This window comes from Triticum aestivum, chromosome 5D, assembly GCF_018294505.1.
Source record: "Triticum aestivum cultivar Chinese Spring chromosome 5D, IWGSC CS RefSeq v2.1, whole genome shotgun sequence".
NCBI classification, from domain to species: domain Eukaryota; kingdom Viridiplantae; phylum Streptophyta; class Magnoliopsida; order Poales; family Poaceae; genus Triticum; species Triticum aestivum.
In genome coordinates, this window is record NC_057808.1 from 55,140,176 (window position 1) to 55,157,086 (window position 16,911).

Genomic DNA, 16,911 nt, shown 5'->3' on the forward strand with positions numbered 1-16,911 from the left:
GCATAGTTTCAAACTAAGCCGACGGCCGGGCCGTCGGCATAGATGCGCCACGTGGCGAGTAGCCGTTGGTCAGCACTTGACGGCGGCCGCCGTTAAGCGATAACGTTGCCGACGGCTAGGGCCGTCGGCATAGATGTACGGACACCGTCGGGATAGGGCCTATGCCGACGGCCTTTCTATGCCGACGGCCTCCCGGGCTACACCGACGGATATGTTGCCGATGGCCCTATGCCGACGGGGCCGTCGGCATAGGCCTGTCGCGACGGCCAATCAGGGCTATGCCGACGGCCAGGGTGCGATTCCGGTAGTGCTCCGTTCTAAATATTTATTTGTCGTGGTTTTAGTTTAAAATTGAACTAAAACAACTACAAGTATTATGGAACGGAGGGAGTAGATTTTAAGCTTACTTGATAACACGATCATTAGTACCCACACACGTGAGTGCATACTAAATGTCCCTGATAATATCCTTGCCTGCTGTCAGCTCAACAGGCAAGAGTCTAGCAATCAGCTCTCGCAGAAGAGATGGGCAACTACTTTTTAGATGTTGGTAACCATCACTTACGATCATCGCTTCCAAATTGGACGGAGAAGCAAGGAACTCAAAGCAAGCCTCCTTGAGTCCATGGTAATTATGCTGCTCAGCCAAAACCAAACTAGTTGCAACCATGCTGGAGTCAATGTGATTGCACAATATCTCCTCACATATCAGCTTGAGCCTCGCAATGTCGTATCTATCTGCCGCTACAAGTAGATGGCCAGTTGTTGCTATATCTTCGTGCGTTGCGCCTTCATCGGTTCCTTCATGAGTCGTCTCAGGGAGTGAGTCCGTGTAGATGAAATGGAGCAAGGACTTGAACACACCTGCTTCTATATCATCAATTTCAATAGGATCACCAGATCTCTCCCTCATGGTACCAAAGAGCTCTGCCTTGAAGACCGGCGAACGAGCAGCGAGCACGGACCTATGATCCTCGAATACCTGGCCACCAACTCGAAAGGCCACGTCTGCTCCATCCTTACTTTTCAGGAGCTCACCGAAATGGTGATGCAAGTTGCTTGGAGGAACCACAACAAACTGATTTGCATGTGTCTCTTCGTTATGGATCTTCTTCACGGCCACATCACACTTGATTCTAAAACTATCGCCTCCTAGATGCACCGATCCCTCCAAATCCTCATGCATGATAAAATCACCGAAACCCTAATCTGAACCACTGTATGGGAACACATGTTCCGGGGCGACTTTGACATATGAAGGCACTGGTTCTCCACCCTTGTCAAGGATGTTGAAGGTGACTTTGGCCTTTACGCCTTCGCCACCCGCCGAATCAAGAACCAGATAAACAGATATGTGACCTGGTTTGTCATTGCTGTTTGGGTAATACTTGACGACCCAGTTATGATCTCCCACCATGAAAGGGATGGATGTGGTACAGTCGCCGACCTTGAGCAGCTCCTTGGTTCTTGAGTACCCATCTATGTTGATCACGTGCGTCCTTCTCTCTTCTTCAGCTACAATGGCGGACGTGACTTTCCGACGCTTCGGCATTAATTCTGGCGTTGGGCTGAGGTAGCAAGATTGGAAGGAGTGGAAGACGACTGCCTCTGTTCACATTCAGAAAGAAAAATCGGAACTTGTGTAGTAGCCTCGTTTACCTTCACGTGGAGACGTCGTTAATGTTGCATCGCCTGTCCGCGCTCTGCCATTTTGCTATCAGACCTAGCGCTCGAGCTCACACGAGAGGAAGACGAAGATGTTTTGTGCCGCGATCAACCTTGCAGCTTTTCTGCTCTCTATTTCTCTTCTTATTCAGCGATTACAAAGCTAACTGAAACCGGAAAACAAGCCACGCCCGGGTCGTGAGCACCGCCATCCCAGCGCTCCCCGCGCGTCGCCCGCGATGCGGCCATGACCGTCTAGTTCGTGCCATCCCACGATCGGGTCAGGGCCGCGGAGAAACCTAACAAACTACGACCGAGACGCAGCTCGGATTATTTGAACTGAAAACAAGTTTCTCTGACGAAACTGACAGAGACTGAACCTACACCTATATCTGTCGAAACTGAAGACAAACTTCTGCAGCTGATTAACTGACAATCTCCGCCTTAATCAGTTGCTGATGTTGATCATGCCCAGCTTCTCCCGCAGCTTCTGGAACTTCACCCGAGGCAGTGCCTTGGTCAGGATGTCAGCCAGTTGCTCGTCGGTGTGGACGTGATCGACGGCGATCCTCCCGTCTTGCACGCACTCGCGGATGAAGTGAAATCGCGTCTTGATGTGCTTGCTTCTGTCATGGAAAACAGGGTTCTTGCAGAGTTGGATTGCTGACTTGTTGTCGATGAGGAGTGGAGTTGCGCCTCCCGGATCACCTAGCAGATCGCCAAGCATCCGCCGGAGCCAAACGCCCGTGCACGTGGCGGCACTCGGCTTCATAGGATGAGAGAGCGACCACCTTCTGCTTCTGGGACTGCCAGCTGATCACGCTCCCCCCAAAAACAAACACCGTTCCGGATGTGCTCTTCCTGTAATCAACATCTCCGGCGAAGTCTACGTCACTGTACCCAACCAGCCGCGGCTCTACTTCTCCTCTCTTGTATCTGCACCCAAAGTTCAGGGTGCCTGCAACATACCTCAGCAGCTGTTTCACCGCCGCCCAGTGCTCTGTCGTGGGCGCCTCCATGAACCTGCTCACGAAACCCACCGCGTAGGAGATGTCCGGTCTCGAATGCACCAGGTAACGAAGGCTGCCCACGATGCTGCGGTAGAGTTTTCTGTCCACCGCCGGGTTCGTGCTCTCCTTGCTCAGTTTCAGGCGCGGCTCCATCGGGATGTGCACTGGATTGCAGCCTGTTAGCCCAGCCTTGTCCACGATCTTGGCTGCGTAGCTCGCCTGCTTGAGGGTGATCGCATCATCTCCCTGCTGCACTTCGATGCCGAGATAGTAGCTCAGCAGACCGAGGTCACTCATGGAGAAGACAGACTTCATCTGCTGTTTGAACTGAATAATGGCCTCCAGGCTTGATCCGGTGACGATGAGATCGTCGACGTAGACGCCCAGCATCAGTCGCTCGTCTCCATCGCACCGCATGTACACGGCGTGTTCAGATGGGCTCCTCTGAAAACCAAGCGACACCAGCGTCTCGTCCAGCTTAATGTTCCAGGCACGCGGCGTCTGGCAGAGCCCGTACAGAGACTTGGAGAGTCGAAGCACTTTCTCTTCTTCCCCGGCGCGCTCAAACCCCGGTGGCTGCACCACATACACCTCCTCTTGCAGATCTCCATTGAGGAAAGCAGACTTGACGTCGAGGTGGTGAACTTCCCAGCCTGCCTGCGCGGCGATCGCGAGCAGCAGCAGCACGGATTCGAGCCGCGCCACCGGAGCAAAGACTTCGTTGTAGTCCACGCCCGGGTGCTGCGCATATCCCTTGGCGACAAGCCTCGCCTTGTGTTGACGATCTCACCGGCGGAGTTCTTCTTGAGCTTGAACACCCACTTCACCCCGATCGCCTGCTTGCCCGACGGGAGCGTGGTGAGCGTCCAAGTGTTGTTGTCGTCGATGGACTGCATCTCATCCAGCATAGCCGCCCGCTAGGGTGCGTGTGGCTCCGCCTCCTCGAACGTGTCGGGCTCCTCTCCGGCCACAAGGAGCAGCTCGGCCGGATCCAGAGTCACTGGCTCAACTTCCTCAAGGACGGTGTCGACCGCGCGGTAGCGACGAGGCGCCTCACGGGTGCCCAGGGCTGCGTCCGGCGTGGCTCCAGGAGGAGGTGAGACGTACCCGCCCCCACGCCCTTTCCCTTGTACACCTCTGGTTCAGGGGTGTGGGCATGCGCTGGCGTGTCTCCACGCACCGCGGACGCAGGCGATGCACCTCCAGAAGGAGTGTGGTCGCGCACCGGCGTGTCTGGACTCGCCGCGGTCGCAGGCGTAGTCCTTGTCTACTCCGGCTGCTGCGTCAGGGCCATCGTGGGTGCAAACTCGATGACGAAGGTGCCCTCCCCCGGTGTCGCTGTCTGCCAGTCCCAGCACGCCGACTCGTCGAAGACGGCGTCGCGAGTGACGTGCACTCGCTTGCCCACGGGGTCGTAGACGCTCCACGCCTTGGATTGACCGTGTTCGTACCCGATGAAGACAGTGCGCAGGCTGCGGTCGTCCAGCTTCTTGAGACCTGGCAGTGTCACCTTGATGTGCGCGACGCAGCCGAACGTGCGGAAGTAGCTCACCGCTGGCTTGTTGCCGTGCCAAGCTTCATACGGTGTCATGCCGCGCACCGCCTTCGTGGGCGCGCAGTTCAGCAGGTGAACGGCGGTGGTCACCGCCTCCCCCCAGAACTCGTTCGGCACCCCCTTCGCCTTCAGGAGACACTGCACCGTCCCGACGACGGTCTGGTTCCGACGCTCTACGACACCGTTTTGCTGTGGCGAGTATGGGGCAGTGAGCTGCCGGCATACGCCACGGTCAGCGCAGTACTCCCTGAACTCCGTTGATGTGAACTCGCCGCCCCTGTCAGTTCGGAGCACGCGCAGCTTGACAGAGGTCTCCACCTCGACGCGGACCTGCCAGCACTTGATCGCCGCTGGTGCCTCGTCTTTCCTGCTCAGGAGCACGATCCACATGTAGCGTGACTTGTCATCCACGAGCAACAGGAAATACCTTTTCCCTCTGTGCATCGGCGGCGTGATCGGGCCACACAGGTCACCGTGGACCAAATCCAGGCGATCGTCGGCCCGGTAGTTCGCCTCCGTAGGGAACGTGGCGCGGCGCTGCTTGCCGACAAGGCAGCTATCGCACACCTGATCGGCGTGCTCGACCAGGGCATGCCGCGCACCATGCCGTCCTGGGCCAGCTTCCGGAGCGCGTCGAAGTTCAGGTGGCCGTAGCGGGCGTGCCAGCGCCACACGTCCTCACTGTCCATGGCCGTTAAGCACACCGGCCGCGTGATCTCCAGCTCGACGGTGTAGAGGTGATTCCTCGATCTGTACACCTTGGCGATGATGTTCTCCTGACGATCGCGCACCACCATCATGCCGCTCCGCACCAGAGCGGTGCACCCCGCCTCGTCCAGCTGTCCGCGGAGATGATCGAGGTACGCAGGCGAGGTATGTAGTATACCTTTGAAAGCACGCGGTGACGCCCTCCGTGAGCGACGAAGACCACCGTCCCGCGCCCCTCCATCTCGACCACCGACCCGTCACCGAAGCGCATCGTGCCGGCGACGTGGCGATCCAGCTCCGAAAAGACGGTGGAGTTGCCCGTCATGTGGTTTGATGCGCCGGTGTCCAGATGCCAGAGCGGTTCCTTGGTGTCGTCGGCGGCCCCGAGGCTGACCTCAGCGCCCTCCTCGTGGAGGTGCACGAGCTGATCGCCGTGCACGACCAGTTCGGGCTCGTCAGGCAGCGGCGTCACCTGCGCCATGAGGAGCGCAGGATCCTCGTCCTCCGCCGCCGCGAGGTGCGCCTCGCCGCCGCCCTCGTCCTTCATCTTCTTGCGGCACTCGCGAGCCCAATGGCTGCTAATACCGCAGTAGCGGCAGTTGCCGGAGCGCTTGGGTCCAGCTTTTCCGCCGCGGTCGCCGTGGCCCTTTCCGCGCCCCTTCTTGCCGCAGTTGCCCCCCTGCTAGAGGACCTGCCTTGATCACCGCGCCTGATCCGCGCGTTCCACTCCTCCAGAGTGAGCAGGAGCTTGCTGCCGCCCTCCTCCTCGGCGTCCAGCTCGTACCGCTCCTCGTCCACCTTGAAACGACCGATGATTTCCTCGATCGACGTCGTGTCCAGGTCGACCAGGTTGTCGATGGAGACCGCGAGCTGCGAGTACCGCTTGGGGACGATTCGCAGCCACTTCTGGATCACGCGCTTGTCGCTGATCGCGTCTCCGAGCTCGCCGAGGCGCGCGCACAGCCCTGTGAGGCGCATGGCCAGATCATCAATGGACTCACCGGCTTTGTGGCGCAGCTGATCGAACTCCCCCCGCGGGGTCTGGGCCTTTGCGTCTTGGACGCGCGCGGAGCCCGCGCGCATGGCGCGGATCGCCTCCCACAGCTCCTGGGAGGTCTGGTGCTTTGCGCAGCATGGGCAGCATCTCAGGGGGCACCGATCGGAAGATGAACTCCATCGCGCCCTTGTCATTGCGGTACCCGTACTCATCATCGAGATCCTTCGCGCCCAGGATCACGCGCCACATCCCTCTCTCCTGCATCCCGACCTCCATGAGGAGGCTCCACTCGGCGTAGTTCGTGCGGGTCAATGGTGGCACGTTGGCGTGACCCGACACGACCGGAGGGAACTGCCTCGCCACCGCCAGCTCGCGCCCTTGGCCAGCTGCGGACTTTGGCAAGCCTTTGCTGCCGTCGTCGTCGGTGTCACGCCCAATATGCGACACTATCCTTAAGAGACTCGAAGGTCCCACCAAGGATAGAACCGCATATTGACACGCTTTTGCAAGGTGGATATCATTACATGAACATTACATAATAGATGGGGATACTTACAAGGCATACACATGCCGCAAAAATACATCAATACATCATACATAAGATCAACATCCGACTACGGATGAAACACAAACAGAAACTCAAATGACATCCACCCTGCTAGCCCAGGCTGCCGGCCTGGAACCTATCCCCTGATCGAAGAAGAAGAAGAAGCGGAACTCCAAAACAAGTAACATCGCTCTCGCGTCATGATCATCGCAAAACCTGTACCTGCAACTGGTGTTGTAGTATTCTGTGAGCCACGAGGACTCAGCAATCCCATTACCATGGGTATCAAGACTAGCAAAGCTTAATGGGTATGGAAAGGATAAGTGGTGAGGTTGGAGCAGCGACTAAGCAATGTATGGTGGCTAACTTACGCAAATAAGAGTGAGAAGAGAAGCAATGGAACGGTCGTCAACTAGTAATGATCAAGAAGTGATCCTGAACTCCTACTTACGTCAAACATAACCCATAAACCGTGTTCACTTCCTGGACTCCGCCGAGAAGAGACCATCACGGCTACACACGCTGTTGATGCGTTTTAGTTAAGGTCAAGTGTCAAGTTCTCTACAACCGGATATTAACAAATTCCCATCTGCCACATAACCGCGGGCACGGCTCTCGAAAGTTTATACCCTGCAGGGGTGTCCCAACTTAGCCCATTGTAAGCTCTCACGGTCAACGAAGGATATTCCTTCTCCGGGAAGACCCGATCAGTCTCGGAATCCCGGTTACAAGACATTTCTACAATGGTAAAACAAAACCAGCAAAGCCGCCCGAATGTGCCGACAAATCCCGATAGGAGCTGCACATATCTCGTTCTCGGGGCACACCGGATTGTCCAAGCTTCCGATAGGCGAGCCCAGAGTTGCCCCTGGTGGCCACCGGCGACTGACAGGTTGGACCAACACTCGAAGGAGCACTGGCCCGGGGGGGTAAATAAAGATGACCCTCGGGAGCGCGACTCCCAAGGGAAAAAGGCTAGGTGAGGCAAATGTAAAACCAAGATTGGGCCTTACTGGAAGAGTTTTATTCAAAGCGAACTGTCAAGGGGGTCCCATAAATCACCCAACCGCGTAAGGGACGCAAAATCAAGGAACATCACACCGGTATGACAGAAACTAGGGCGGCAAGAGTGGAACAAAACACCAGGCATAAGGCCGAGCCTTCCACCCTTTACCAAGTATATAGATGCATTAAGAATATAAGAGATATTGTGATATCCCAACATAAACATAATCCAACATGGAGCAATCTTCAACTTCACCTGCAACTAGCAACGCTATAAGAGGGGCTGAGCAAAAGCGGTAACATAGCCAAACAATGGTTTGCTAGGAAGGGTGACAAAGGTTAGAGGTTCATGGCAATTTGGGAGGCTTGAAGAGCAAGTGAATAGGTAGCGCAGCATAGCAATAGAACGAAGCAACTAGCATAGCAATGATAGTAATGAGATCCAAGGTGACGGTCATCTTGCCTGAAATCCCTCTAGGAAGAAGAACGAGTCCATGAAGAGGATGAAGCCACGAAGACGAACGAATCCTCACGATCGCAACGACACGGGAACTATCGAGAAGAAGCACACAACATGGTAAACACACCACACATGAACAAGGCATGAAGCTCAACCAAGTATGATGCATGACAAGGCTACATGAAGCTACTCATGACAAGAGATGATGCATACACGAACAACACATCAAAGCAAGTTTAAATGAGGCCGGAAACAACATATAACAAATCCGGTAAGTCCTCATATGCAAATTTCGAAATTGGTCCAGATCTGAATAAACCTTATGTTCAAGTTGTTAAACAGCAAGTTAAAATGCACCAAGATGATCTACACAAAATTCTAGTCAAGTTACATATAAAGTTCATTTAATTCGGAGCTACGGCCTAGAAGATATGAGCAAAACAAGTTAAACATGGCATTGATGCAAAATGCATTCAAACATCAAACAAACACACTCAAGGCATGGATGCAACATGATAATATGAAGCTACATGCAAAACTAAGCAAGTTACATATAGAACATGCTCAAAACGGAGCAACGGTGCAACACATACACTCCAAACAAGACATAGCAACAATCTATCCAAAACAGCAACTAGGCATCTAGAAATCAGCAAAACAATATGCTACAACAACTCAACATGAAAACAAAAGGCATGGACATGATGTACAGGTAAAGCATGACAAAACATGAGCACTGAGCTATCTCCAGAAATCACTAGAACATGCTCAAAAGGACATGGCAAGATTGCAAATAATAACAGGTTCACAGACTTAGCAGAAATCACTGGACATGGCAGAAATAACACCAGGTTGCTAAGTTTAGAGCTATCAAACAACATGCTACAGGAACATATCATAGCAAACAAAGGCATGGCATGAATCTACTAATTGCATAGAACAAAAGTCCCTTACTGATCACGAGCCAAAAAGGCACAGAAGATATGATGGCACCCATGTAAACATAGCAAGTTATATGACAGATTCAGACTTGTATTCAACTTGTAAGAAAAGTTATATGACAGATTCAGACTTGTAAGCAAGACCCGGACTTGTATTCAACTTGTAAGAAAAGATAGACTAGTCCTAGTCCTACTAGGACTCCACATGTAACCCGCCCCTCTAACTTATATAAGGAGGGGCAGGGCTCCCCAAGAGGGAGAGGCAAGAAGAAACAATCTTTAGTTCTAGACACAAAGAGCCGGCTTACCGGCGACTCTCTCATGAGCATAATGAGACCTAGCCACAAACAGCATGTAGGGCTATTAACCGGATGATGTTTCCTGGGGCTCGAAGCTGTCTAAATCCTTGTCTTGTGTTGCGTCTCTTGATTCCGCCCAACCCCTCTCAAGCTACCACATAGATGCGCTGGCCTCGCGACTAAGTCCTGACACTAAGGACATCTGCCGTGACAATTCCACGACAGTTGGCGCCCAACGTGGGGCTTGCGCACGGTGGTGTTGAGTTCTTGAAGGGCTTTCTCCAGGGATCAAGAAGCTCGCGATGTGCCGGATGAAAAAGAGCCGGTGCAAAAGATAACATCGTCGAAGAACAGTCAAGATGAGATATACAAGATTTAAGATCAAGAGAAAGTTAGGGTTGCGTTTTTGTGCTAGCGCACGTGACCAGATGATCCGTCGAGGCCGGGTTAATTTCCGTTGCCGCTGCAGGTTGAAGTCTCGCATCTGAGATCAGTTGATACGAGGGACAAGTCGCCGAGACCTACACCGTCGTCTGTGTTCAAATCCAATTCGGAGCATCAGCGTGATCCTCTGCTACACTCACTCAATGGCGCGTATAAAGTTTGATGACAGCCAGAACCTTTTTTGCTCGAGTAGTAGCACATTGGCTCAAAGTACTAGCCACCCAGCGTCCGACAGCTTCCGTGAGACCGTGACTCGGCGCGAATATTTTCGGCAGGTTTGTTTTCCCTGCGGACCGTATGCGGGAGTAGTTTCCAACTCGGTTTCGAATCAATATTGCACAAGTTACAGTACAAAATCAGAACCTTTGGATTGTTTTGAAGAAAAAACAGCGACGTTCATGTACTCCGAGTACCAGCAGATGAAGTCAGAATCAATTGATGGCAGTTGTGAAGGGTTAGTACTAGGACTACCCCAAAACACAAGTTCCAAAGCAAGGATCATTTGTGGCTCACGTGGAAGGCATCACCCATGGAATTTTGCTTCCACGTACTGAGCCTAAGACAGAAGCTTGTTGGTACAAGTTAGCCGCGCGTGCAGATACTAAAGACAACATAGCAGAAGTTGCACCGCTACACCGTTTCGCCCGTCGCCCCCAAGTCGCCTCACGCTGCTGATGATAAACCGCCACCGCGGACCTGCCTTGTTCTTCTCCAGGCCGCCATCCGCCTGCTGGCTCCGTCTGTGCCGCGAGTCACCCGCCATTGCCAGAACTGCCGCCGTGCTCACCTCCAAGTCGCCCTGGTCTTGTTTCGCTTCGGTCAAGCCGCCTCGGCCGCGCTCCGACTCCGCCGTGGTCGAGCAGCCGTTGGACTCTGGGCCGCTTCTGCCTTGCTCGCACACCACCAACCCGCACTGCCTTTGCTTTAAGTCGCTGCCCCGGCCGGCTCCGGCGCGCCACACCGGCTCGCTACCTTTTCTACTCGCGCATGCCCGCGAGTCGCTGAGCCGCCGCCCCCGATTCTGCGGCCTTCATGGGTCCGGTTGTTCGACAGATAAAAATGCGATGGGATGTGGGCGGGCTGTGTGAAAAAGAACTAACAGTCAAAGGACGTTTAAAAAAAGGGTGCTATGACTGGGACAAGTCCGGCGACATGCGCAGAACTAATCATCTATCGTCGGGAAAATTGCCGGGCTGCCAGTTACCGTCTCGGCGTCTCCATGACCGCGCATTGAGCCGCCGACGCCTTCACCGGTTTCTGCTGCTGACCCGCCCGCTGCTATCAGCCTGCCTGCCGTGGCCGGCTCACAAACACCAACCAAGACCTCTGGCGAGCCGCTTTGCTTCAAGCCGTCATCGCCGGGTTACTATACTGCCGGAGAGCTGCCGTCACACGATGGGCCGCCGCCTGCCCCCGGGTCGACTCGCGTCCGTCTCAAGCAGTTCCAGTCGTCGCCTGCGCCGTCTCAAACGCATTGCCGCTGCAGTTTCTGAGCCGCCACCATGATGATGCCTCCGTTTTGCTGCTGTGTTGAGTCGCCGGGGCCGCGTTGAGCCGCCTCTGCCGTGTTGAGCCACACAGGCTATATTGAGCCGTCGGTCTGCCTGAGCCGCCTCTGTTGCGTTGAACGAATCACCCGTCATCCGAATAATCAGGTGATATTTATCCGTTTAAGTTTATTAGTATACATTGTTTTTATCAAAGAACAATTACTCTGGTTTGCGATGTTTTTGATGCAGGACAATTGTTCACTACATCAACATAACGTGGTTGACTCGTCTGTCCGCGCCGGCTTACAATGCCGCGACTGACTCATCTGTCTATACCGCCTCTGATGCTACGGTCGTCTTTACCGTCTGTCTCTCGCAGACTGGTCTATATCAACATACCGGGCCACACCTGTTTGCATGAGCTGATTATTGAGTATGAGCAAGTCACTGCTTGGGTAGCCCGGTTTTCTTCCGACAAATTGGAGGCAAATTATCATGTATTATCAGCCGCCGTCTGCACTAGATGGCTCAATGGGCAGGTGCACAAGTCGCCGCCACTACAGTTTGGTTAACTTCAAACATCCAGTTGGAAGGAACCATTGGCCGAGCTGCTGACACGGCTCATACGGGATCATTTATAACCCGCCGCGGTCACCTCAACATTCTGTGGATTCACATCGCGCTATCAATACAAATGTATACACCTTCTGCTATGGTCAAATATGGAGAATCTCAAGACAACTCCTCGAGTCGTCTTAAGACTCGGGGGCTACAATGGTATGACTCAGCAAGTCTTGCCAATATCCGGTTTAAAATCCGGTTCAAGAGAAATCTGTCTCTCACAAAGTTTTGAAGATCTCCATATCCGGTTTACAATCCGGTTCAAGGGAAATTTATCTGCCACAAAGTTTTGAAGCTCTCAAATCCGGTTCAAAATCCGGTTCAAGGTAAATTTGTCTATCACAAAGCTTTGAAACTCTCAATATCTGATTTTTCCGGTTCAAAGAGAATTTATCTCTCGCAAAGTTCGAGTTCTCAGGAAAAATTAAAGGGACCAAAAAGAGTCTATTACAAAGCACAACCCAAACATAGGTACCCTGCTTTAATGACCATTGGGAGCTGATCGTATTCGAATTTAGCTTAAACCTTTTGGTGTGACCCTGATCGTATTCGAATCAGAGTCGTTAAATATTCTCATGATCACTAGGGGCTTCCTGTTCAAACATAGGTCGTATTCGAACCAAAGAGAACATAGCTGTCGATACCCTCTTGATCGGCACACTGCCGAGCTCACTAGGGGGCTTCTTGATCGTATTCGAATCATAGCTCAACCCCTTTTGGGAACCGACGTGGATCGTATTCCAATCAGCGTCGTTAAACAACTCTCAAGGTCATTTGGGGGCTTCCTGTTCAAACATAGGTCGTATTCGAACCAAAGAGAACATAGCTGTCGCTACCCTCTTGATCGGCAACGCCAAAGCCACTGGGGGCTATATGATCGTATTCGGATCTTGGCTAAAATTTGCCATGCGAATAAAAGTATTTTTGCCATGCGAATAAAAGTATTTTTGCCATGGCAAATTAAACTAAAATTTGCCATGCGAATAAAAGTATTTTTGCCATGGCAAATTAAACTCAAATTTGCCATGCGAATAAAAGTTTTTTGCCATGGAAGAATAGTGTAAACTTTTGCCATGGCAATAATAGAGTAAAATTATGTCAAATTAAACTAAAATTTTCCATGGGAATAAAAGTATCCCATGTAATTTTTGTCATCGGAAAAATAGAGTAAATTTTGCCTTGGCAAATTAGACTATATTTTTTTGATGTGAATTAAAGTATATTTTTGCCATGGAAAAATAGTGTAATTTTTGCCATGACAATTTTTCTGTTTCTGACTTTCTAGTCTGTGTGCAATTACCAGCTTTTTAATACTTGGGTCTTTTGTGTGCATACGCTGGGCCTTTTTTCTGGTCCACTTTCTTTAACCTGGACGTATCTACAAGATTGCTCGTGAAGGAGGGGATCGGGCTGGAGCGTTCCCAGATCGAACAATTCTGTTCGGTGGAGGGCGCTCCCAGATCGAACGTTTCTGTTCGGTCCAGCAGCTGTCCAGGCCGAACGTTCGGTCCTTATTGAGGTCCAAATTTAATCAACGAGATCGACTGCGGCGGAAGCAAAAGTTATATAATTAAAATCTTCTTTTGAATACGAATTCACTGGTATAATTTTTGCTCCTGCCACAGTTGGTCTCGTTGGTTAAATTTATGATCAAAGTTGAACATTGAGAAGCACGAGCGCGCTATATTTTGAAACAGAGGGAGTATAATGAGCGCCGGCAGCCAGTTCACTCAGCTCCTCCTCCGTTCAATCCTGAGGTGAAGCTCAACCATTTTGGGATATTCTGGGATATTCTGGGATTGCACCCAATCCCGATTTTGGATACTGAGGTGGGGCAAAAACACGGGTACCATGGTTACCGACAAATACTGCTTGAAATATTTCAAACGAATTTTGAATTCATTTTTTAAGTCTGTATAGAAAAGTATTTAACCTTTATACATCGCCAACCATCTCCTAATGTGGTGGCTGTTCAGCAAAAGTTGATGCCTGCTATTTCGTCGGCAATTCGACTATTGGTTGCTCCCACATTTATTTTAGAGCGTTTTAAACTTTGGCATGCCACCAGGCAATGACTAGTTCTCATGTTCTAAAAGAAACACCATATGTTTAACTAGAGCATGACCGTTTGGATTCAAAATTTTCAAAATTCTCGATTTTTTTGGTCAGTATGAATGTTTTTTTTACTGAAAACATTTTCGTTTTAGAGTATGATTTTTTTTGCTCAGTATGAATGTTGTCGAGAGGGGGTGGGGGGGGGGGGGCAATTACCGGGTGGTAACCGAATTTACCACCCGGTAAAAAAAAGCCCTGCTACCACCCCCAATCCTCTTCTCTGTCCCAAACATCTTCCCTGTCTATCATGTTTGAGTGTTTGGTTTGCAAGGAAGGATTTGCTTATGTTTCATTTCAACACAAATGATTGATGGCTCTCAAATATAGAACAACACAAAAATGTCATATCAAAACTAAAAAAGACAGTCATTGACGCCTAATAACACAACAGGCTTATATAACATTATCCCAAAAACGCATAATGAAAACAGAATCTAGCTTTACTGCGACCTGTTGTAGCTAGTGTATCAACGACCGTTGGAAGCCAGTTCAAAAAAAAGGACTGTTGGAAGCTATAACAGCGTAATCTTTATTGCTTGGAGGTCATAAGCTCAATCCTTGGCATCAAATGGCCATATAATCCATCCTTGCACCAACGGAACTGATGCCAACAGCATAACAAACTGCAGAAATTCTCCAATAAAAAAACATTAGTAAAGAAACAAAAACCAAGATATGTGTTATAAACCACAAGAACTTCACAAATGAAAATAATTGGACAAATAATGCAAATAATCAGTAATTAATTGGCAAAAGGGCATATTTCCATCGTCAACTATTAGACATACTGGCTATGTTGGCCAGGGTTTTTCGGTTGAAATTTCGTTGACACTAGAGGAAAATTTTATACCGTTCAAAATTTTGAATTAATTTGAATTTAAACGTCAAGATAATGTAAAATAGCACTCATGTGCATATACTATCGTAAGTCAAACTTTGTCATCGTGGTAGGGCGAGGTCGTAGGATCGTGTCCCTGCTTTACAAAATATGTTTTTAGTGTTATTCAATCAAGCTTAGAAGGTGTGACCGCACCACAGTGCAGCAATAATAGCTCGAACCCAAGCCCTCCAAGTGTGATAGATGTGATATGAGCCCTCAAGTGTGTTACATCTGATACGTTACTACTACCGAACAGTATAATTATTCTAGCTACAGCAAGATCCTAATGTTAACGTGTCCATCATCATTATCTCCTATGAGTGCTTACCTTGGTGAAAGTACATGTGGGCCCTAGGAAACTATATGTTGATATGGTTTGTCCACCCCTATATGGTTAGATCATCACATATAGAATACTCCAAGGCATTGCCATGTTTACTTTCAGTGTGTTGCATCGTTGAGTTTACATTTGTATTCTCGTGTCGAGTTGTTTGTCTCAGTGTCCAGTTCCTGTAGTGTTCTGAGTTATGTTCCCAGTGACCGCCTCCCGCTGCACAACCATAATATGTGTTGTTCACCACTTCTCGTCAAGTTCCACCATGTCCCTATCACAACCCTTCTACATCATAAACTTGAGGTTGTTGGCATCTTCATTCGGCCATGTTAGATATCCCTTGGTTTAATTTCAGATAAGAAAACAAGGCAAATTTTTTTTGCATCCAACTAGACAAGAACTCTCCAAATTCATTCCAGAATAGGTTTCCATGATGTTTGTAGGCCACTTTCGGTCTATGACTGCTCAAAACGCTCAGGACGAGCAGGCGTGTCTAAACTATTCGGAAATTAGTATTCCAGGAATTAGTGTCATGAAATTTCATGGAATTTAGTATCATGATTTTTTTTAGAATTAGTATCATAAAATTCCCAGTATTGTTATTTCCCTGAAGTAGTATTACAAAATTCACAAGAATTGGTATTGTATCATGGTATTATTTGATTTCTACTCAAGAGTCAAAAATATAAGAGCATTTAGATCACTACTATAATGATCTAAACACTCTTATATTTCTTTACAGAGGGAGTACTAATTAATAAAATAATACAAATAGTGATTTTGAAAAAGATTACCAAGGAACACATTAAATATCACATTTACTCTTCCACGGGTGCCTATAAACCGTCGGGTTAATCCTAATAAAAAAGTGAAAATATACTAAAAAATAGTAAATTCATCTTTTTGAAAAGATTGCCACGAGTTATTCATCAGAAGTCACGATACAACACACACACGTGGAATCATCCAGAAAGGGCGAGTGAAGATATGCGTCCACAAACATTTGTAGAAAACTCCCTCCTTCAGAAAATAGAAAATGAGAAAAGTCTCTAGGAATCATTGCAACTGCCATCACTGCCACATACCCTCGCAAGAGTTGAAGAAGTACCATCGCCCTGATTGGGCTTCGTGAGCTGACTGAGAGGCCCGTTGTCCGTGGAGCCGAAATCATTATATCACGTCGATCGGGAACGTACTCATACTCCTCACATCTCAAAACCATTGTTCTGCTATCTATGTTGCCGAGGCACAACACAAGAATTGCCATCCACAAACCACCATCTCAGTTCTTGGACCATCACCTTCCCACACAAACGAACGGTGCCGCATAGATTCTTAACTTCCAAAATTGACCATTACTCCCTCCGTTTTTAAATATAAGTCGTTTTAGAGATTTTTCAATATAGACTACATACGAAGCAAAATGAGTAAATCTACACTCTAAAATATGTCTATATATACATCTGTATGTAGTTCATATTAAAATCTCTAAAAAGACTTATATTTAGGAACAGAGGGAATAGTTTCTAACTGCGATATGTTACATGTGTATGACAACCAACATAACATTACGTTCCATCCCAAAAATTAGCATGTCTAATAAAGAACAAAATTTAGCAATCTGGCAACATTTTGAAATCAGTTGTCTCTTGAGGCAATTTTGAAGTCAGTTTTTTTTTGAGACAATTTTGAAGTCAGGTCGTCGTCGCACAAAGCCCAGACGCAGTTACGTGTGTATCAGCCCGTGTAACAAATCGAGTGGTTTGGCGTCCATTGGCGGCCCAATAACACAAGTGACTGGAGTAAAAGAAATCCAACCTTTTCCCCACTCCATTGCCTT

At 49.5% G+C, this 16,911-nt stretch overlaps 1 pseudogene; it reads right to left on the reverse strand.

Moving 5' to 3' along the window:
- Window positions 1-448: 448 nt before the first annotated feature.
- On the reverse strand, window positions 449-1,552 carry LOC123126346 (BTB/POZ and MATH domain-containing protein 3-like; annotated as a pseudogene).
- Between the last annotated feature and the right edge of the window lie 15,359 nt (window positions 1,553-16,911).